The sequence below is a fragment of the Pocillopora damicornis genome, chromosome 3 (genome assembly GCF_964200805.1).
Source record: "Pocillopora damicornis chromosome 3, jaPocDami1.2, whole genome shotgun sequence".
Taxonomy (NCBI): domain Eukaryota; kingdom Metazoa; phylum Cnidaria; class Anthozoa; order Scleractinia; family Pocilloporidae; genus Pocillopora; species Pocillopora damicornis.
Genome location: NC_142672.1, coordinates 15,918,042 through 15,940,541, shown reverse-complemented (window position 1 = coordinate 15,940,541; position 22,500 = coordinate 15,918,042). Strand labels below are relative to the sequence as shown.

General features: G+C 40.2%; 1 protein-coding gene across 1 annotated transcript in view; it reads right to left on the bottom strand.

Annotated features, from left to right (window-relative positions):
* The window catches only part of LOC113682717 (uncharacterized), a 145,868-nt gene that overhangs the window by 65,808 nt on the left and 57,560 nt on the right, over window positions 1-22,500 (bottom strand). The window lies entirely within an intron of this gene.

Genomic DNA, 22,500 nt, shown 5'->3' with positions numbered 1-22,500 from the left:
CTATTATAATGGATTAGAACCTCTTTACAAACACAATACAACGTGTCATTCCATGTTGGTCTTGGGTGTGTAGTTATGCAGGTGTCGATCGATATACGTTACTTTGCCATAGTTCAGGACGTGCGCGCGGACTAGAGTGTAATTCTCGATTATGTTCTGTATTGCATAGACCATCCACTCTTATTGGTGTAACTATGCAACATTCGTAGGCCGGAATCCTGTGAGACACGTGATCTTGTTCAGTCATGCTTCAGTCAAGGTCTGCTTATCTACATTTTTCTTCATTTAATATATATGCGCACCTTACTGGGCTTCTCAAGTAGTCGGTAGCGATTGTAATTGAAGTGGATAATTTATACTTTTTATTTGAGAAGTTGCACTCATAAAAGCCTAATCAAAAGCTTGATTTCAATTTTGGGAAAATTGTCGTTGCTCAGCCACACATCTAATGTTATGAATCTCCAAAGCTTTATGGTAATATATATCCATGAAAAACTTCAAACAGTTTCCGTCAAAAGTCTTATTCTGCCCGGTAACCACCGTAGAAGCCATTTTTGCTGCTATTGCACCCGTTGAGTATCATGAAAGAAACAAGGGAAACTCACAAGTTTTGAATGGTGACCTTAGGCCAAAGCTACGGATCGAAGATGTAGTACTTTTAATCACCTTTACGTTAAGGTGAACCCACAAAGTGTAACACAAGGTGAGACAATTTCCAGTTTGATTTCAACCGTCTGTTGGACGGCTTATAACTATACATGAAATACAAACAGCCGAAGGTATACTCTTGTAACTCCAATCTACGAACAAAATAGACTAGCTTGATATGGCAAAAACCATATACAGCAAACAATTTTGCAAGTAGTCCGTTGATTCGATAGATATTCAATAGAAACACACACACACCCATGAAAAAACGAAGTTAGCCGCAGTGTTTTTTTCTGATCAGTTGGAAAAGAACTATGATATTGACCAAAACAGAAGAGTTTTAAAAAAAATTTGCTCTACGGCTGTCCGATAAGGTATTTCTCTTATAAAATACTCTTACTACAAAGGGAAACGCCCATATAAGAACTTCCTAGGTGACCAATGAATGATTAATTTCTCAGTGGTAAGTGGCAGAATTGTAGCTCAAGGGCGAAGCGGTGTCTCCTTCGTAAAACTCTTGTGAATTTCTATTTAAATTCCTGCACTTTACTCTCTGGTGTTTTTTTCACAGCTACCACCTAAAATTGTGTGAAATAACTTGGTGCCTTGTTCTTCAGCCATTGGTTAACAGAAAACCAAATATCTGCACGCTAGATGTTGTATCTTGCCCTAATTGATGGTACCAAGGAGGACATCTGGTAAAAAAACGTTTAACAGCAGTAAAATTACTAACTTCTTAACTGGGTTTTGTACCTTGCTTACGCACAGATGTACCCAGCCAGATAACATATAACAACGGTCAGAGATCACGTCGATCAAGTAAACGTTACGCAACGTTGAAAGTTTTATTTGTAGCACTATCGTTAATGACGTAATAGAGTTCGTTTATCAGAGAATTGCGAAGAGTGATGTGTAATAACTTATCTTAGACAAAACTTATGAAACGTTACCTTCGATCCTCAAAGTCTAGGCTTGTAGTTGTAGATTTTGTCTTTCTAAAACTGAGAAACAAGACCGTATAAGTTTTCGCAATGTACCAACAATTTAACAAAAACAGGACAACTTTATAGTCTTAGACACCATTTTTCTCGCCAAGAGGGATCATTTTCTGGTTTTGCGTCCATTTTTACAGTTGAGACGATCGACACCAGACTATGGACACCGGTCACATCGTATCAAGTTTCTCGGTAACATTCAGTGGGCGACATTCAGTTCTCGCGGCTAAAAGGGGATTAATACGTCTTTCCATGTCAGAATAGGATTTCCAAAGGTTGACATAAATAGAAGGACATCCTTCGGGTGTAGAAAAGACCCACTGGTACAACTTTGTTTCTGAACACCGTGAAAATTAGACATATTAGGTATTGTTTCTAGCCATTTTAATCCCAGTTTAACTTCATAATTATGCGGTGGGCAAAGTAAAATCTAAGATTGTCTTACAACATTAGATGAAGTCAGCACTCTGATTATGTGGTCCATAAGATTGCAGAGCTTTTCCCAATTACCGTAGCGTGAAGCGACTAGGAGCATTGCTCCTCTCTCTGCCGAAAGGATATTTCTCCATCGCAGATTACCCCACCCCCATGATTTTGCCAGTTAACTGGAATACTTTTAAACTCCCATTAAGAGAGAGACTCTGAATTAATTTAGCGCAAGGCCTAAGAACTCAACACATTAACTCCGCAGCCAGATCTCAAATCCGCACCCCCAGTTAAGTGCGTGAAGAGTCACAAAGCTACTACGTGTCTCGCTAGTAAATTTGACTTCAAACTGCAAACTAACCTCTCTTAGTTCTCCAATTTGATATCTAGAGAAAATCTTTTGAGCTTCAAACAAGAAATTATTCTTCGGCCAATTTTTCGCGTCTTAGAGCCCGAAATGGCAGTCATCCTCCCAGCCTTTGACACTTTAAACTAAGCAGACATTGCTGGTTGTTTTTCGAGAAAAGGGAAAGCCACAAGCTGGAACATTGGTCCTTTTGAGCTGGGAGGTGCAGGTGTGGCTTCAATCAAGAAGTTTGTGTATCAGCTTTATCGCCCGAAGACAGAGATGTGCTCTGCGACAGAACTGAGATGGTGTCTTTTTAGGAAGGAACAAGCCCATTCGGACAGGCTGCTCTTCAACAAACGATCTTAAGAGCCCATTAATATAACGACGTGGTAGAAAATCCCACCCTGTCATCACTAGAGAAATTTGTTTGGGTTTGGGATGGAGTACATTGGGTTCTTATGATGAGGAAAGTCCCTACAGCACCTCAAGCTATTGTTCGTCTTGTTAAGTACAAGTGTGCTTTGGAAAATGTCCCACAAACCGCTTTCAGTGTATAAAGAATGGACTGAACTGCAAAGATCTATGTGGGAGTTTAGATAGTGGAGAGACGTGCCAAAATGTGGAGACGTCGATTCTAGTGATGATGACGAGAGTAATGTGGCAGAAGATGGTGATAAATATGATTCTGACATTTGGTATTATTAGGTTTCGAAAAAGGACACTGCCAGTACTAAGTCGCTAAAAGATTTATTTGGATTTAATCTCGAATGCCCACGACTCTCTGGAGTGCAACAACTGGTGTACTTCTGAAAAATATTGCCTTTAGTAATTATGTCGGTAGTAAAAGTGAGTTTTTTTTTGTACGATTGAAATCTCAAGCAAAGCAAAATATCACAGCCTCGCATCATGTTTTTGAAAGTCACATGACCAGCACATTTTATCATAAGGAACCGTTTGAGCTGAAAGAAATATCTATGCTGTTTATAAGGTAGGAAGAAGCATTTTACACATTTCAGGAAGGTGAAAAGAAATGTTTAGCAAACCAGCCTCACTTCCATACTCATTCAGTCACGTGACTAATCTTGTGACTCAGTTACTAAATATGTGTTTATGAAATGAACGAGAACATAGATTAATATCTTTGGTGCTATTTTCCCCATAATATTCGAAGTAACAAGATGTTTATGTAGTAACCTCGTTTTCATGCAGGATCTATAAGAGCATTTCTAAAACTTTCCCTTCAAATGTGTTGGAGCAGGTTGCAAAAGTAGAAATAATGTATTTTTCTGTTTATTTAGGGTCTCCTTAACATATCTAGTGCAGTGGCTTGCTTTCAATAAGAAATTCTCACGGGACTTGAATTATGTTCATTTGCTCCTGGACTACTGAGTTTTAGCCTCACTAAATAAAATTAGTCATTTTTATTACCATGTAATCAGGCTGTTACGGAATAAAACGTTTAAAAAGCTGTAATATGGGCTTCAACGAATACGCCTCCCCTCTCCCATCTTTGAAAGGTCCCCTTAAGGCAGAGGTCCGACTGTATATCTTTATACCGGCCTAAATAAAACTCCGCGCAGAACGGATTCGAGATGCTATTTGATTTAAAAATGCACTGCATTAGAAGCCTCGTAAGAACAACCTTGTACAAAACACTAAATTATTGAATCCTTATCATATAAATCATTTAACATACCTCGTCCAAAAAATTGGTCACATCATACACTTTATCGCGAATTACAATCCAACACGAAGACATGTCAGTGTGAAACGACACTTCTGTCAGCGAAAATATTTTGGATTTTGTTGGAATTACTGTCATCCTTTGACTGCTGGATAACGGGTCCATCAACCACAGCGAAAACACTGAACTTTGTTAACCTAAAGGAAAGAAAAAAAATCAGGTAACGTTGAGAGATATACTATTCAAGATCTAAAATCAATGCCTACTATTTCCTCTGCGAGTGACTAATTCTACGTCACTTTGATGGAAATCGCGATCTTTCATCCCACGCAACTGACATACACTGTATGTGACTGCGCATCTTAAAACGTGTCCTTTTCGAGGACGGTTAAACTTCATCATTAATCACTGGAACTGAGTTAGAAATTGAAAAAAAACATTCTGGAGTGAAGAATAGCAAAACGATGGTAGGCTTCAGCTTCATAAAGACCTTAAGAGAATCGGATAGGCGTACTTTATAACTTATTTCCCATTAGTAATGCTCTACATTTTCCCTCAAAACATTCATAGCGGAGCTCGCAGCGCGCGCAGTGTAGCCCCAATAATTATACAAAATAAAAGTAACCCATCAAACCAAAAAAAAAAATGGACTTACGACCGTACGACTGTACGACCGTACGACCGACCGCACAAGGTGCTACTTTTAGCATGCGCGGCCAACTGTACCACGGGCACTATCTTAGCCATTACGTGATGGAAGGGCGAGGGAGAAGGTAATGCGCAGGCGTGATTGCGTGCGTAACTTGGATACCCAATTAGTGTGCGCCAGGAGATACCGGAAGATGACAATGAAGTGCGCATATTCGAGTATCGAGCCTCAGTGTAGCGTACCGCGGGCATACCGTTAGGCATTGCACGAGGGCTTCACGTGGGCAAGTAGATGTGAAGCCGCTTAAGCAAATAATTTGCAACCCGCGTTTTGAGCGCGAAATCAAACTGGTGAGGTTGAAGTTGAACAGTAATTCTCAGTATTTTGCAATTTTTAATCAACTCGCAAACAATACCCGCAGAGCTAAAGCTTTGTCAACGGGAGAAAATTGTTATAATTCAAGTTTGTGGAGAGGGGGTTTTGAGTGAAAATGGGATAAAAAGAAAGAGACCGCGAGACTGAAAAAAACAAGAAGTAAAAGACGTAAAGCGAGTCGAGAAAAAGCGCAAGAAAGTTAGAGAGGAAACCAAAATAAGCAGAATACGGCGAAAGGAACGTGAAAGAGAACAAGAAAAGACATAAGTATAAAGGCGATTATCTAGAGAAGAGCAATGCGAGAAGGAAATACAAAGACGCTCCTGAAAACAGACTGAGAAGAGGTCATCAACAAAGAGAAGCGAACCACAAAGGATCAGAGAAAGAAGAGGAGTTAAATCGTGTCTTATCTGCGTTTTCTCTAACGCTAAGGCCCAGAAAAACTCAAACCTCATTGTTTAATCATGGTACTTTTCAGCGCTGTGTTTTCATGCTTTCTACTCGATTCGTTCGAACTTCAAGAAACGGTTCAACTGTCTCAGAAAACATGGAGCCACTGTCTCTTCTCTCAACATCTCGAGGCATACTTACTGCTCGAGTTATGATGAATATCATGCTTGCGATACGATATTTTTTCCTGATGCTGGAAACTGAGGAATAAATCTCTGAAATCGATAATCATCACATTTTACAAGAAGTGTCTGAGCTGTGATCGTGTAATTAAACGGGGTCTTGGCAATTTGAGTTCACAAGCATGCTGGTAAGCACATGGTTAGCGTAAATATTTGTTGTTTACAGTTTTTGAATTCGACAGCCGTTTTTGAGAGTCCGTTCCTGTAACCTTCTTGGATATTTTCTGTTGAATTCATTAAGGTACAATCTCGGATTTTGATAAGTGATTATGAACGTTAAATTCGTATCGTCACCATAATTTAGGGGGGTTTTGTTAACGCATTATTAGTTTACAATTCGCGAGCCACTTCATTTAACCTGCTTGGATATTTTATTTTGAATTAATTGAGTCACACTCTCGGAATTTCATCAGTAATTAAGAACGATAAATCCGTATATTTAGCATAAGTGAAGCACATTTTAAACTTTCCATTCGATTTTAGGAAACTATACTTAATTTACTCTCGGTAAATTGACCTGCCATAAAGCGTTGATTATTTTATTATTCTGTAGCCCCAAAAGCCCGGCTTACGACTCTGGAGGTACTGAACTTGTAATATTTGATGCACAAAACACCCCTGAAGGAGGAAGAGTAGAATGAAATTGCTTTTACGACCGTTTATTGCACCCGGTTTAAATATGTAGATAATTGCTTAAAAAGTACCCACTATAGCTGTATCCAGAAGCAAAGACACGTTGGTAATATGCTTCTGCTTTATTTTTATTGTATGGGGTTTCTTTTATGTAACATATATCCATTCCTTTAATTTCCTCCTTAACCTACCTCCATATAATTAAATTTTATGTTTTAATTCAAGTGTGAGAAGATAAAACAGGGGTGTCGTAGAGTTCTCTTTCCAGACTGAATTCAGGTGAAAACATCAGTAAACAAGTTGATGTCATATGCTTCTCCTGAATCTTTAATTTTATTGCCCTGATCTTTTTTACATAGCCTCTTTAGTATCTCTGTGTGCCAGCTAATGATTAAAATCTCAGTGAATAGATATGCCATACTTTAGTAGTTTTTTTAAATTCCATCTTTAAGTTTTTGGTATTTACTATTTTAGAATTCATAATTGCCTTCTCTTTTCACCCATGTAAAGAGATATTACACATTTCTTGAACTAAAATCTGAATCATGAATTCAACTTAATTTCAATGAGTTTGAAACTTCATTGTACATAAGAGCACTTTACTGAAGTGTTACATTTAATTGCTGTCTTTCTAGTATACATGATTACATAACCCTTTAACTCTCAAGATTTCATTAGTAATTCTCCTTACTGTCTGCCATACAATTTATGTGATGTTAGGTTGGTGAATTTGGAGTTGGATCAACTAATTATTCCCTAATTGGTATTTTTCTTTATTCTTATCACTTGTCTGCTTGATTTTGTACTGATTGTGTAAGGAGAAATTCTGTCCAGGTCACTTGTGGGAATAAAAGGGTTAAAATGGGGGATTTCATTAAATTGTAAAAATTAAAATTTTCTAATGCTTTCAAATGTAACAAAAAAATGTGATGCGAATCTGGCGTTATGAAACAATGGAAAAATCTGTTTCTGGTAGCTTATGTCTTTAATGTTTAAATGTTCATGGGAAATGCTTTTCTTTGAAAGCGAGGATACAGAAGTTTTTAAAGCTGATAGAAATAAGCTGGTTGCAAGTAATGAAAAAGAAACTGACAAATTCATACCTTACTGCTTAACATGCTTCACTCAAACATGTCAGTTGTGTGTATCTGCCATTGTAAAGATGTCTGTCAGGAAAAATATTTCTTGGTGTGGCTGTTGTTCTTCGTTGATCTTTGTAGCAAAAAAAGCTGGTAAAGGCACTGAACTTCAATTTTTATGTACACAAGACACCCTCCAAGGTGGAGGAGTAGAAGACCATAGACCGATGTTCATTTGGCACTTGCATTCACCACAATTTTATATTCAAGCAATACTCTACATATATAAAACTGATTGCATTATGTTTTTAACCCTTTACACCCTTATACCAGTATGCATATTCTCCATACTGTTCTCTATACATTTCCTAATGTGCTGGCCAGGAGAATTTGTTTAAAGATCAAGAGGTTATTCAGTTGAATATCATTTCCTTTTTTCTCATGACCTTAATGCCTGATTTAGGGATGATATTGAAAGGAGAAATTAGATGCTAGTCACTCTCAGGAATTAAAGTGTTAATAACTGTACACATTTTATATGCTCCTTGCATTTGCTGGCAACACTAGTTAAAATTGTTAGGAAAGCAAACAGATGAACAGAAGACAGTGAAATGAGGGAAAATGTAAACTTTACCATAACTTAGAAGAAACAATCCCAGGATACCTAGGAAGGGAAACTTGAATTGTGCTAACCAATTTCCTCTATCGCTCTTCATATTTTTGATCAAATAAAATCTAATCAGTTGTAGGGTTTGCTTAAAATGTGTCAAATCACCAGTGTGGACTTGATTCTCCTCAGATGTCAGCTGGTAAAAGATAGATACTAAACATAGATGACCATAAGAGAAAGTACACATCTTCAAAAAAATCACATGGATTGATTTGTGATATTTAGAATGACAGAAGCAGGTAAAACACATTGAGCTTTTTCCTATTCACTTGTAAGTTTATTAGATTTCAGATTCTACATTCAAACTGGGTGAGATTAAATTTATTCATATCGTGCTTCATTATGGTTTGTTTACATGGAAAGGTAATTGTTATTGTAGCTTCACAGATGTTTTCATTGCTGTTGCAACTAACATTCATGGCAAAGTTTTATTTAACATAGACTGTTTCAAGAACTTTCTTTCCCTCCAATACTATCTGCTATTTCTGGAGCACTATTAACCCTTTACACTCTAACATCAGTATGCATATTCTCCATACTGTTCTCCATACATTTCCTAATGTGCCAGCAGGGAGAATTTGTTTAACAATCAAGAGGTTCTTCAGTTTATTATTATTTCGTGTATTCTCATAACCTTTGATACTAACATTTCACATGTAACAGGATGATCAAGCTGAAGATGACTTCAAAAAGGAGTGAACTTGACTGTAACAATCAGGTGACTACTTTGGAAACTTGAGCACTTAGTGAATACTCCTTGGCTTGCAATTCTGATGATTACAGTTTGCTGAGGTAATTGAAATGTCAGTCCCCAAGCAGGAACCTTCCACATGACCTGTACAGTCATAAGCTATGAGATAACTTTAGAAAAATGCATTTGTGTCAGGACAACTATTGTAAGTACAGTACCACCTTGTGACAAAAATTAATGATTTCCTGTAAGTATGAATGTGTAGGAGAAGTTATAGTAGTAACTGACCCTTTTTTGCTAGGATGCACAGGATTTGATTGCTGTAATGTATATCTTTTGGCTTTTAAACTTTCAACTTTGTATTAGCTGTAACTGTTTACCATATCTATTTCTTTGTACCTCAAGCCCTCAAAAGTTGAAGCAGGTTAGTCAATTGCCTGACTTTCTTTGTTTGGAATTGTGTGATTATATAATTTTGCTGTGTAAGTTTCCACATTGTAGTCTTTTATGTACATGAAGTTGATTGTTCTAGGTAGGCTAGTAAATTACTCATGAAAATTTCTTGAACCTGTTGTTAAATGAATGTTTGACTCAATTTTACCTGGCAAACCTAAACTGAATAAATAGAACCTTGAAATTTATTTCTTCTCCTTTTGAGGTGTGCATCAAAATTTTGAAGTCATGGTAGGCTTGAACTACAGGTATTGACTAATTATTTTGTGGTGGTTGTTGTGTTGTCGAAATTGTTATAGTTTGTACTTTGTACCGAGTCACGTGACTGGGAGTAAAAAGGCACTTGAAGTTCTTGAATGAATGGCGTCGTTTGGATCTTTTACGCTCGCCGATAAATAACACAACATGGTGTCAGGAGTGGGATCCTGAGTCCCTTGGCGAGAAGAATAACTGGATAGTCGAGGCCCTTAGAGGAAAATACAGGAGAGTTCTTCGAGGTCACTCGAGCGAAGCTAAATATTGACAAAAGAGAAATTGTTCGCCGCGACAGCAGAAGAAACCCGGGAAGTAAGCGTACTACTGTTCTGGAGGAATCATGGCTAACAAGATTACTGCACCCGAAATGTTCGATTTCAAAAAGCCAGACGAGTGGGAGAAATGGATTCGTCGGTTTGGTCGGTATCGGATGGCGTGTGATCTACACAGAAAAAGCGAAGAAATCCAAGTAAACACGTTGCTATACGCGATGGGCGATGCCGCCGACGATGTTATGACTACATTTGTGTTTGGCGATGAGGGAGACCGGCTAAAATACGACAAAGTAAAGGAAAAGTTCGACCAGTATTTCCTAGTCAGGAGAAATGTCATTTACGAACGAGCGAAATTCAACCAGCGAACCCAGGCTGACGAAACTGCCGAGGAATTCATCACATCGCTTCATTGCTTGGCCGAGCATTGCAATTTTGGCGCCCTGAAAGAAGAGATGATTCGGGATCGTATTGTGGTGGGAGTTAAAGATGCTACACTAAGTGAAAAGATGCAGTTGGAATCGACTTTGACTCTTGAAAAAGCTGTGAAAATGGCCAGGGAAAGCGAGTCAGTCAAGAAACAACAAGAAGTCATTAGGAGTGGTCAGCGGTCGACATCCACCGAAATCGATGAGATTGGAGCCAAATTCAGAGCACAGTTGCAGAAGTTTCCACCAAAGAAACGTGGAGGTGTCGTTGGTGCTAGAGATAAGTCAAACCCCAGTGGCTGTTTACGATGTGGATTATCTGCAAATCACACCAGAGGGAATTGCCCTGCACTTAATTCTGTTTGTCATAAATGTTCCAAGAAAGGTCATTATGCCCGAGTATGCATGTCCCAACAGGTTGAAGAAGTTGTAACCGAGGATCAGTTTTCTGAGGATCCAGATTCCAGTGTGTTTCTTGGAGAAATTGGTGTTGACAGCATGCATGCACATCCGTGGAAAGCTGAAATCCTGGTAAATGGTTGCCCAGTTAGTTTCAAGCTTGATAGTGGGGCTGATGTTTCTGTCATATCAGAAAAGACTTTTGGTCTTTTGTCAATTCAGGAAAAGCTCCTTCCACCCGATAAGAAATTGTATGGCCCATGCAAAGTACCACTGTTTTGCAAAGGTAAATTTACAGCATCCCTTACGCATAACCTGCAATGCTGTGCTGACGAAATTTATGTGGTTCCTGGCCTTGAGCAGTCCTTGTTGGGAAGAAGCGCGTGTAGCCGGCTCGGGACAATTGCTAGAATTTCTGGTGTTGACTCAAAGGACAGCAACTATGAGAAGAGATTCCCCAGCTTGTTTCAGGGGTTAGGATGCATGGATGGTGTTTACGAGATCAAGCTGGATGAATCAGTCACTCCATTTAATCTGTGTACCCCAAGGCGTATTCCTATTCCTTTACTACCTCAAGTGAAGAAGGAGCTTGAGCGCATGGAGCAAATGGGAGTGATAGAACAGGTCGATCAACCTACCCAGTGGTGTTCTCCGATTGTTGTTGTGCCCAAAAGGAATGGCAGTGTCAGAATTTGTGGTGACTTTGTCCAGTTAAATAAGGCTGTTCAGAGAGAGGTCCACCAAATGCCAACAACTGAACAAACTCTAGCCAAACTGTCTGGCGCAAAGATTATGTCTAAGCTGGATGCAAATAGTGGATTTTGGCAGAGGAAGTTAGGTGAGAATTCAAAGCTGTTTACCACTTTTATCACACCATGGGGAAGGTACTGTTTCACAAGACTACCCTTCGGTATTTCTTCAGCACCCGAGCACTTCCAGAAAGCGATGCAGAGGATCCTAGAAGGTCTCGATGGGGTGGAGTGTCAAGTTGATGACATCTTAGTATTTGGAGAGACCCAAGAGCAGCATGATAAGAGGTTGATTGCAGTACTGGAGCGGTTAGCAGATGCTAATGTTACCCTTAACCTGGAGAAGTGCAAGTTCTCAACAGATAAAGTGGAATTTCTGGGGCACGTGATCGGCAAAGATGGAGTGCAAATCGACCCCACTAAGGTGGAAGCTGTCGCACAGATGGGGGAACCAACTGACATTGCACAATTAAGGCGGTTCCTGGGCATGGTCAATCAAGTAGGGAAGTACATTCCTAACCTGGCGGACATGACAAAGCCACTGAGGGATCTTCTGAGTAAGAACAATGCATGGCTCTGGACTGGGGCTCAGCAGGAAGCATTCAATGCCGTAAAGAAGGCCCTAGTCTCTACGCCAACACTAGCCCTCTATGATCCAGCCAAAGAGACAAGGGTATCATCGGACGCTTCCTCGTTTGGTCTTGGAGCGGTTCTCACCCAAGCCCAAGAGGATGGCGGTTGGAAACCCGTTGCATTCATATCCAGGGCATTGACGCCAACAGAACAGAGGTACGCCCAAGTAGAGAAGGAGGCCCTAGCAGTGACATGGGCATGCGAAAGGTTATCGGACTACCTCATCGGTAAGCCATTTCATATTGAAACGGACCACAAACCATTAGTTCCCCTCCTGGGGTCAAAGAACTTAAATGAGATGCCCCCAAGAATTCAGCGTTTACGAATGAGGCTGCTCAGATTCCAGTATTCCATCTCACACGTTCCAGGCAAGAGTTTGACAACAGCAGATGCTCTCTCAAGAGCTCCGATAAACCAAGAGCAGCAGTCAGGCTTACAAGAAGAAGAAATAGCCCTGTATGCGCACAGTGTTTTGAGTGAAATTCCAGCCAGCGACAGACGTCTGGAAGAGATAAGGGAACGCCAAGAGGAGGATGAAGTATGCCGACAACTTACAGCCTACTGCCAACTTGGCTGGCCAGAAAAAGATAGAGTTCCGGAGGCACTAAAAGGGTACTGGAGTGAGAGAGGAGAAATTACCTTAGTTCGTGGATTACTTCTGAAGGCTTCCAGAGTCATCATACCGTCCTGCATGAGGATAGAGATTCTTGATCGCTTGCATGAAGGCCATCAGGGCATCACAAAATGTCGCAGCCGTGCCAAGATGTCTGTGTGGTGGCCAGGCCTTAGTAGGCAGATTGAGGATATGGTTCAGGGATGCCGCAAATGCGCAGAACACCGATCTTTCCGAGCAGAACCCCTTATTCCTTCAGTGGTTCCAAACAGGCCATGGCAGATCATCGGAACAGATTTGCTTCAGCTAAAGGGCCGCACCTATTTGCTGGTCGTAGATTACTTCAGCCGATACATTGAGCTGGCCTTGCTTTCATCATCCCAGACTTCGCAAGATGTCATTCAGGCGCTGAAATCTATGTTTGCGAGACATGGAATTCCAGACTCTGTCAGATCTGACAATGGTCCTCAGTATAGTTCAGCTGAATTCATCAAATTTGCAAAGGAATGGGGATTTGCAAGTGTGACAAGCAGTCCAAAGTACCCCCAATCAAATGGGATGGCTGAACGGGCGGTGCAGACCGCAAAGTATGTCCTGAAGAAGGAGGATGATCCTGCTAAGGCGTTGCTTGCATATCGCTCAACACCATTAGAGAATGGTTACAGTCCAGCTGAGCTTCTGTTTGGTCGAAAGATAAGATCCAGAGTTCCAATTGCTGCGGTGGAGCTGAAACCCGGTTGGCCTGATTTGTCTATAGTCCGAGGTAGAGAGGAAGTTCGAAAGCAAGAGCAAAAGGCTTACTTTGATTCTCATCATGGCGCAAGAGATCAAAAGAAGATTCCTGTGGGAACCGAGGTTTGGATTCGAGACATGAAAGTTCCAGCGACCGTGACTCAAGAGGCTGAGACACCTCGTTCATACATTGTTAGCAGCCCCAGAGGAACTATCAGACGGAACCGGAAGGACCTTACTCCGCTGTACCCTAGCAGTCCTGATCTGAGCAAGCAAGGTCCTAGCTTTCCTGATTCGAGCAAGCAAATTCCAGAGGCGATCAAGTTGGATGTTCCGGCAGCTGCTTGTGCAGCTGGTGCAACCACAACTAGATCTGGGCGAGTAGTCAGTGCTCCCAGAAGATTGGACTTGTGACTGTGTGGGATAAATTTATGAATTGAACAGTCCGATCTCTATGTTTTATGTTATAAGTTAAATTAAACTTTATTACGTTCATGTTTAGTAGTTTTGGCTTCTCCCCGTAGATTTTAAAGGGGGAGATGTTGTGTTGTCGAAATTGTTATAGTTTGTACTTTGTACCGAGTCACGTGACTGGGAGTAAAAAGGCACTTGAAGTTCTTGAATGAATGGCGTCGTTTGGATCTTTTACGCTCGCCGATAAATAACACAACAGTGGTGTTTACAAATTTAATTACAAAATTACTTAATAATATGAGCCGCGTATGGTTCACCGAAGCGAACCGCATGAAGACAGTACAAAACATGTTGACAGCGATGCGACCTTCTCGGAAACTCAGACTGGTATTTAATTTACTGTGTGATTTATTTGTATTTGACATGAAAATCCAATAAAGCAAGGGTACAATCTAAAAGAATGCAACAGAAATTTTTTAAACCTGAGCTTCAGAGGGTGTTTTATATAATATTATCAAAGGTGCGAGTATGGAACTTGTCAGCCAATGCCGACAACTCATGAAAGTGTTTGCTGTTCGGAAATCGGGTAATTGTGGCAAAAAGTAAAGGAGCAAGGGCCAGGTTTTCAGTCAATTTGCCTCGATGTCTGGGTGCTGGAGACGGCCTATTACGCGTACAGGTAGAAGTAAGGTACAGATAATCACTCCGGCGAGTAAGCTAAATGTTTTCTGTTTCATCTGTTTGTTTTACATTGGGAGATCGATTTACTTGAGTTGTTTCTGTCATTGATTTAATAATACAGTACTACAGGAAATTGTTTTTCGCTTCTTTCCTGGCAGGAAATTTCTCTAAATTGCATACAGATAGCTTATTCGCTGGTGTTGAGATTATCTCGGCAAACATTTCAGTCGCTGTGACATCTTGTGCGGGCGACCCTAAAAGCAGGAACGGTGGAACGGTGGAATGGTGGAATGGTGGAATGGTGGAATGGTGGAATGGTGGAATGGTGGAATGGTGGAATGGTGGAATGGTGGAATGGTGGAATGGTGGAATGGTGGAATGGTGGAATGGTGGAATGGTAGAATGGTAGAATGGTGGAATGGTGGAATGGTGGAATGGTGGAATGGTGGAATGGTGGAAAATGACCCCAAATCCTAAAACACGGAACGGATGTCAGGGCATGTTGCACAAATTTTGTACAAAGACACCAAGGGTAAATCCTGTACGTTGATTGGCTAGAAGAATTGTCATACAATCCAGTACTGTCACGTAAAGTTAAGAGGGCTACATCACGGTTTTCCCACTTGATGAACATTAAGCTATGTTAGTCCTTTACAGTCAGAGCCGATCCTCTTCATTCGAAAAAAATTGTCGTCCTTTCCTGAATTCTTCTTTCCATTTTGATGTTCTCAACAATAATCTGTGTTTTCATGGAATTTTGCGCGTTACGAAAGGAATTACACATTTTCTTGAACTATCTCGTAAAAATTTTGAGGCATGTTAAATGGTCGATGTGATGAAACCCAGAAATGGATTCCATTTCGTATATCCATTATATATGATAATAGCACTTCGTCTCTGTCTTAAAAGACTACAAATTTGGTGCACAATATTTATTTTGTCATAAGGCTCAAATGCAATCATGTATTCGTTGCAAAGTAAAAACGTCGCTCTCCAGTTTATCGAGCTTAATATTGAAAGAATTTCAGTTTGGATCAGTAATTCATTTATCCTCTTCCCTGATCCTGGCATATGACGAAGGAAAAACGACGACTAAGGCCTCTAATTTTCCGGAGACAATGACCTTGCAGCAAAGAGCGACGCCACCTTTTGGATGAGCTGAACACTAACAAAATGAAACATATCGCTATTTTAATTGGTTTCCCAAACAACTATCCAGCACAATACATTGGACACTGTTTAGAAAAGAGATCTAGAAAAATAAGGAAAAACAAAGATACGGGAGTAATGCAGACACACAGTTATTACGGCAGAACAATCATAATTTCTAGCTAATTTTGGACTAAAATCTTCACGGAAGAGTTTATTAGGTTCACTCACTTTAAAAATGCCTTTTAATTACATATTTTCAGTAAATGGGTCTCAAAACCTATTAAATACATTTTGCATGAATGCTCTTAAATAATTACTACAGCTACTTTAACTTTTTCAAATAGAGCTTTGAATGAGCTGATATTTCTATGTAAGGTTTAGATTCGTTTCAAACTCAGAGTTACAAATGAAATAATAAATATACCGACATTTCCGTTTTCGTCAACTATACCCCTATAGCCATAAAAATTGAAACTTCTAATCAACGAATAGAACATCTTTATATATATATATATATATATATATATAATTCATTTTTGACTGACAAAATAAAAAGCTCTCAAGTATATTTACTTCATATTTCACCATTAAGATATATGTTAGTTTTGATCCAACCCAAATATTACGAAATGAAAAAAAAAATATTTTTCCTTTTTTCGCACACTTAAAATAGCAACAAACTTCCTAGGAAATCTGGACAGGTTTTGCTTTCATTATGCATGTAATTGTGTCTATCCTTAAAACAACAACTACAAAAATGACCTAATTGTGATAGCCTCAATTTTGGGCCTTTCCTGGAATTTCCGTCTCAGGGTTGCCTCGGTTTTAGGCTCTTTCTCCCTTATACTTCCAATATTCAACAAAGGATAGAGATCCTGCGATCGAGGCTGGTGACATGAGGGGAACGTGTCAGCCCTGTTACGTAAGCGTTCTATAAATGAGAAAATTCAGCCTCTTAAATCAGTTAAGTAAGGCAATAAAATATCTTTGATACTAGAGAATTCTATCCGAGCTACTCTAAGAACTGATTACATTTTGAACTACCATTTTGTAGCATAGAGCAAATGGGCGCTGATGGACGAAAGGGGAGTGGAGAAGGTATTTTTCCTTTAATTATTCCCTCCTGCGACAGTAAAACGAGAGCTTCGATCCCCTAAGGTTTCCTAATAGATGTTTACAGTGGAAAGATCAGTAGCTCTGCCACCCGCGTACACTGGAATTCTTTTAAAAGCTTTCTTGCCATTCATTTTTTGCTGATTAAGGTTTTTATTCCAATAGCATGACGCCACATTTTCCACAGGGGTCGCTCTGTCTGAATTCCTACGTTAAGCAGGCAATGACGACAAAATATCCTCCGCTTGCTACAAAACTGCCAGCAGGTGCACTTTAACAGATAAACAATCAAAATCTACAACTTCTGATCCATTCCACTGTTACGTTTACCAAGTCAACGTTTTAGCACGGGAATAGCTAATTATGGTGTGGCTTGCAGTAAGCTCCCAAATGTCTCATGAGAGTCAAACAATGTTCTGGAATACTCTCTCTTTCTCTAAATTAGTAATTTGACTCGGCTGAAAGCCTGGCGCCGAGTCTATTCCCAGTGCTCCCGCTCTTATCCAGTAACCTCTTTTCTATTCGTCCATAACTTAAACAACTGTTTCCTGTTCAAAAGATATTATATCTGTCATGCTTACTTTCGGCAATGTCTTCATCGTGCCCTGGCGGTCGGACAATTCTCCAGTACTTAGTATTCCCTCGAACAACGCACTGTAGATGTCTGGTGGTAGAGGTATTCTGATATATAAGGCTTTTTAAGTTCAATTGTTTCTTTGGCGTCTGAAATGAGCTTGCTGACGGAGTCGTCTCCGTATTCTCCGCATGTACAATTAGACAGCTCCATAACCTTTCTCTTCTGTTCTCCTGTGTTAAAGTTTGGATGGCACGCGTCTTTAATGAGGAGCCCTTCCCGGCCATGCTCAGCCATTGCTTCGACATCATGCCAGTGACCTCAGTGTAGCTCTTCAGCACATCTAGCGAAGAATCATAGCTGCAGTAGCCATTATCTTGTCTTAAGTCGTATTGCAGGTTATCTTGAGAGACGAAAGTGCACATGGATGGTTTCATATGATCATGTATTTCCGCGCTGCTTTCCGCAACACAGTGCGCTTGCCGTATCCACTGTCCTCGGTGCCAGCCTCGGAACACTGAGTCTTACACGACAGGTCACGTCCTGTCTAATAACAAACCACTCCTGTAGATCCCTAATTCGTCAGCAAAGTCTCTAAAGGACATATGGGAAGCTCTTAACCTGACTGCATCGCCCTCGAGGAGAATAATTTCATTGTCGTATTGGAGCTTATTTGGCATTGACAGAATGATCTCAGGAGTTAAGACTTTAAGCAGGCTTGGCTAAGTGGGAAACAGAATTGGGATGAGAAAAATGACGCAGCTTCCGCCGATCACTAGACCGCTAGAAAGGAAGAAGACAATGTTGTAGCTGCCAGTGCTGTCAAAAAGGGACAACCTTGCATTTCCTTCATGTTGAACGAAGGCTACCAAGAACACTTATGAGTCTTTGTTTTTCATTCCTGCAGTTCTTTTTTGTGCTCCTTGAATAGCTACAACTTAAAACTGTGTGAAAGAACTTGGTGCCTTTTTCTTCAGCCATTGGTTGACAGAAAACCAAATATTCGCATATTAGATTTTGTATCCTTTCCTAATTGACGAAACCAAGGAGGACATCTGGTTAGAAAACGTTTGACAGCAATGAAGTTTTCACCAGAGGTTTCTTGACTTAACATTTTGCTTTTAAGCATAGTACAGCAACAGCAATAGCTGGCTTAGTTTGTGCACAGATGTACCAAGCCAGACAACTTAAGACAACCGAACAACCCTCAGATCACGTCAATCAAAAACGAACTCAACGCGACGGAGAACGTTTTCTTGTAAACATTATTTTTGACGATACACAGAATTCATTTACACTCAAACGAATGGCTTACGTCTTGGAATACAGTTGTAGCATCCATACCTGGAATGAACAGGCGAAGGCTGGCGATGGTTCAGTTCCCCTCCATGCGGAGTCAGACTAATCTGAACATGCAAAGAAGGAATTTATAACTACCGAATAAAGTTTTGTTGGCTTTTTGAGCCTCATTGATATGCTACCAAAAAAATAACCACCTCATAAAGATCGTTTTTATCCCGGTTTCACTTCACGTAAACTTCTGCTTCAGCCGCTGTTTGCTGTGATTTTCTACCAACTCACCTGCGTGTTCTAGAATGATCTTCCTTCCGCCTGGATGCGGAAGAAGACCGAAAATAAATTACCAAGCTCGAAGAAAGATAATTAAGTTTATATCCAAGGATGTATGTAGGTCAGATTTACCGAAAAGCTTGCTTTTGGTGCGAAATGATACAGTTTGATTACCAAAGTGGTCCTAGGGTTAAGACAAATTTCGTTCTCTTCATATGGGAAGTATTACCACGGTTATCGAGGTCAATAAATGGCAACATTTCAAGCTACATCACGCTAATGGAAAAAACAATTTCTAGCCTGGCTAACGAGACGTATACATTGAAACGGTTGCGAGAAAGCAGCAATGTTCGAAGTCTAAACGAAAGATGGGCAAGCTGAGTTTCAGTCGAATATCAAGACGTTTGGGATGTAATTTTGTTGACACCAAATAAATAGTTTTACATGGCTATACACGCAGAGGATTCTATTGACTTTACTTGAAGGCACTTTCAGCTATTTCTGCCACTTGTGAGTTGTAGGAAATAAAAATGTGCATACTTGTGTCATATTGAAGGCCCTCGGAGATCACAAATATGATTCATTTCTTCGTTTTAGGTGGTCATTATCCATTATTTTTGGAAGTCGATGCTAATGAGAAAGAAAAAAATGATTACGGTTATTTCTTCTCTCGAACATTTTAATATTTAGGTACAAAATAATCTTGATACTGAATATCATTGAATCCTATTTTAAAAAATTTGCCCATGATTGCTTTGTCAACTTGAATGTATGGTGTAATATAGCTTGTGATTTGTGGGATTTTCACATGTAAACTAGAAATACCTGAAGAGGGTAATGATGCACTTAATGCTAAGCATTATGGTACAAAGTCTGCTTTGCCGTAATCTACCTGAAGGTGCTTTTAATATGCTAGCAAGGCTTGCACAGCCCAGTCAAAATGTTCTTGAGTACTAGAAAAGCTGGCTGTTGTAATTATAAGCAGCAGAGCCAAACCTCTTCCTGCAGAGCAGTCTGAAAAGTGTGAAGTCAGTGGAAGATACTTCATTGTAGGTGGCCAAATCACAGGCTGCCAGCCCATTTTGAGTGAGCAGTGTGATATAAAATGTAACAAGTTTACTTTACCCTCCCTAGTCAGTCACAATGTGTCACGTGACTAAGCACATGGAAAAGAGACTTGCAGTTGTCAGCCATCTGTTTATGTCTGTTCTTACATGGTGTCAAGAAGAGTTACTTTTCCACGCCGAAAAACAAGCCATCAAGCTAACAGCTGACTGGAAATAGATCACAGAATTCCCGGAGATTGTGAAAACAGCCACAATGGCGAAATTCAAACCTTCAGAGATATCGTGGACCGCTCAAGATTTGCATCAAGAATGGCTACCTGAAGCTGTGGGTAGGCGATAAAGGGTTGGATGTATTTGAAGGATTCATATTCGCAAAACCCGAAGATGCCGCGAAATTGGTCGTACTGAAGAAATTCGAAGAATCCGTGCGCCACGAAAAAGCCACATAATGGCTGCTTTGAAATTTAACGAAAGACGTCAGGGAGACAATGACACCTTCGACTCGTTTGTTACAGATCTGAAAATTCTAGTTAAGGATTGTGGCTATCAAGAGGAAGAACGTATGGTTCGAGACGCGATCGTTTTTCGTTGTAAACATTCCAAAGTGGGTGAGAAATGCCTGGATCAAGCAGACGTGCTGACATGTGAAAAGGCCATCGAAGTCGGTAGAAATTACGAAACAAACCTCAGCAGTCTAAAAAAGCTCGCCAGTGACGAAGACCCAACCGTGAATACCCCGATCGAAGTCAGTCGAAATTACGAAACAAACCTCAGCAGTCTTAAAAAGCTCGCCAGTGACGAAGACCCAATCGTGAATACCCCGATCGAAGTCGGTCGAAATTACGAAACAAACCTCAGCAGTCTAAAAAAGCTCGCCAGTGACGAAGACCCAACCGTGAATACCCTAAACTTCCGCCCTGGAATCGTCGGAAGCGTTCAAATAAAAACCAAAAGGAAAACCGAGAAGACCGCCGAAGCGGAGGAGGTCGAATCGAAACACAAATGCAGACGGTGTGGTTATGACAAGGCCCACAAGAAATGTCCCGCAATGGGGCAACAGTGTAGACTCTGCAAAAAGATGAATCATTTCTCAAAACTCTTTTTATCGAAGGAGGTCCATTTAGTAGTAGTCGACTCCGACCAAGAAGAAAGCGAAGATGACTCGCTGTTTGTTTACTCAGTTAAGTCAAGCTATGTTCCAGAAGACGAGCAGTTTTATGAAGTTATTGTGGTGGAAGATACTGAAGTTCGCTTCCAGCTGGATAGTGGTGCAAAGGCTAATGTTATGTCACTGAAGACCTACGACAATCTTTTTTGTCATTTATATAAAGCTATTTTATTTATCAATGTTTCATTAAGTTATAATTCATTGATCTTTTTTGATAGTGCAGGTCCGCACGTGTAACCTAATCCCACACGTATGAATGTACGTATAAGCCCAGTCGATGTTTTGAGTGGAAGGCAAGCGGGCGATAGTAATAGGCAGCAGAGGCCGAACATAATCCTGAATAGAAGTCTGACAAGTGTGAAGTAGGGGGCGATATTTTGTTGTAGGCGGCCAAATCGTCAGTTATGGCACATTTTGACTGGGCTGATTGTATGTAGTATGTATGTGCACTTATTTGGGGGGTGTTAGACAGGTCAAAGCACCAAAAAAACCTCTGTGATTGGTAATCCAAGATGTAAAAATTTTTAATAGTAAGGCAAAGCTTGATCATTCTTAAGAGTTTGCGTCTGTTCTAAAAATTATTTATACATACGTATATAAAAAGTTACAATAAAAAAAAAACAACAACAAGCGCTAGGGTAAAATCCCAATTTGCTTTAAAATTTGATTTTATTGAGAGCAAAACCCTGAATATAGCTTGGGAGATGTATTAATTTTCACAAATTGTTAGTTTGTCATGTAAACTTAATTTACAGGAACCTTGTTAATTGTCAGCTTCAAGAAAAAGCACATAATTGCAGGAGAAGCTTGAAAAATTGACTGATGAAACTGGGCCCGATGTCATAAGATTTGTACAATAGGTTGGTCTGGGAGGGACCAATAATTAAAGAATTCATTGATTCTCTTACAACTTTGTGTGCTTCTGTAGAGCTTAGTTATTGCTGTAGAAAACTTTCTCGGAGGGCCACTGAGATCACCCACTTTTGAGCTAGTTGCCCCTAGGGAAGAGGATATCGGTACTTACTATCTCCCTCGGGGGGGGTAAATGGTTAAAGACTGATTCTTCTCTGGTAGCCACAAGAACCCCTGCACATGGAAATTTTGAACACTATAAAAGAACTAGTACCCTCACTTCATTACTTGAATTTCTTATTTAGTGTAAGTTAAGGCCAATATTCCTGCAAACAGAACGGTTACTACACGTGCTGTTAACGCTGAGTCCAAACAGGCTTTTGGTCGTTATATGACGGGGGTCGACTGGTCATTAATCGACACTATAGATAGCGTCCAAGAACAGTATGCTCACTTCAGTGACCTAATTCACATAGGGTTAGATTCTATCCTTCCCAAAAAGCGAGTTAAGTTCCACCGAAACGACGCACCATGGATTTCACCCA